Raw genomic sequence first — 1,509 nt, forward strand, 5'->3', positions numbered from 1 at the left:
GTGGTGAGACATTTTTCTTTTCAGGTGCCCCATGATGGCATACAGCTTTACCTGGCAAATCCTGCCAGCTTCCAAGTCCCAGGATACTGACCTGCACCAGCATGTGGGCAGCATTACTTCCTAATGGTGTGGAGAAGAGCACATATCACCACTGGGTAATGAGAGAGTTGACAGAGACTCTCAGCTTCTCAATGCCAGGCATGGTTGGAGAGCTTTCCTTGTTGTGTTAGAAAAGCTCATGAGGAAGCTGTGAATAGGATGCATCCAGAGAAGCAAAACTCCGATTTTCACTGTCAAAACTTCAGTCAATATAGTGGGGAAATCAGCAGAAATCCTCCCTGTAGCCTTGCCTCTTGAGCACAATGCATAGGAACACTTCCATGGGGCAAGCATTCAGCTCTTTCAGGGTCACAGTCCCCTTTCCTGTGGCCTGTCCATAAAGCCCAAATATCTCACAAAGTTTTTCTGCACTGATTATATGTGTTCTGTCAATTTTTGTTACCCAAGATAAGGACTGACACATCAGATATTGTTTCATCAGTTATTAAAGCATTAAGCTCAACTTTGGATTCCATAAGGCAAGAATGACCTGCACAGTCCAAAAAAAGACAATCCCATTAATTGCTGGGAGACAATTTTTCCAAACCTGACATGCTTGCTCATGTCCACCAAGATCAAAAGTTGTAAAATTCATTCCAGCAATTGTTAGCTCTTCTGATGTCGGATGTAGTGTTGGAATATGTTGGCTCAATCTGTCATCTTGGATCATGTGAAGAAGAATGGTTTCCTTATGTTTTCCAGATTCCTTGTCAAGTCCTCGGAACTGGAGCACACTGCTGAAGCCACTGTAGATCCACTCAAAGATGAAAGACATTATAAATGCTTACTACAGCCCAAGGGGACCCTCACTCAGAGCACACAAACCAGCTACCTGCTGGATGTGTTGGTTCTACATTTTTAACTAGCTCCCAAGTATAAGATACTGCTAACCTCTGGACCACATTTTGAGTGGCAAGATACCATGAGACACCAGAATGTTTTATGTTTAGGAATTAGACATCTGGGGCTTATCTAAATCAATGTAACAGGCTGTGATGAGTTCTTTGCTCTCTAAGAATTAGAAAGAAAATGCGTCATATGAAAGATTTTTTAAAAAAAACCTATTGTTATTTTTTTCTAATTTATCCTCTTCCACAAAATATTTCATCATGACTAGATAAACCTCTCATTTGGAACAGAAGTTTCTCCATGGCTAGCCAAACAATCACAAACTACTAACTTCATTCTCACCAAATAAAACTGTGCTCATTTGTTAAAACATTTGTTTTTTAATAATTCAGTATTTTTTTTTTAAATCTAAACAGTATAGTTCAGTATAGTCTAGGCCTCTGCCTGGACTTTGCTAACCCTGATTTGCCTTTTCTGCTCCCTCCGGAAACTGCCTTCAATAATTAGATCATTTGCAGTCACTATATGCCATATGATTTACTGTAGCATAAATTAATCACC

At 40.0% G+C, this 1,509-nt stretch overlaps 1 pseudogene; it reads right to left on the minus strand.

The window, feature by feature from the left end:
* Positions 1-322: 322 nt before the first annotated feature.
* Positions 323-874, minus strand: LOC105731292 (GTP-binding protein SAR1a-like; annotated as a pseudogene).
* Between the last annotated feature and the right edge of the window lie 635 nt (positions 875-1,509).

The sequence above is a fragment of the Aotus nancymaae genome, unplaced genomic scaffold (assembly GCF_030222135.1).
Source record: "Aotus nancymaae isolate 86718 unplaced genomic scaffold, 86718_ANA_hifiasm-v0.15.2.pri h1tg000033l, whole genome shotgun sequence".
In the NCBI taxonomy this organism is placed as follows: domain Eukaryota; kingdom Metazoa; phylum Chordata; class Mammalia; order Primates; family Aotidae; genus Aotus; species Aotus nancymaae.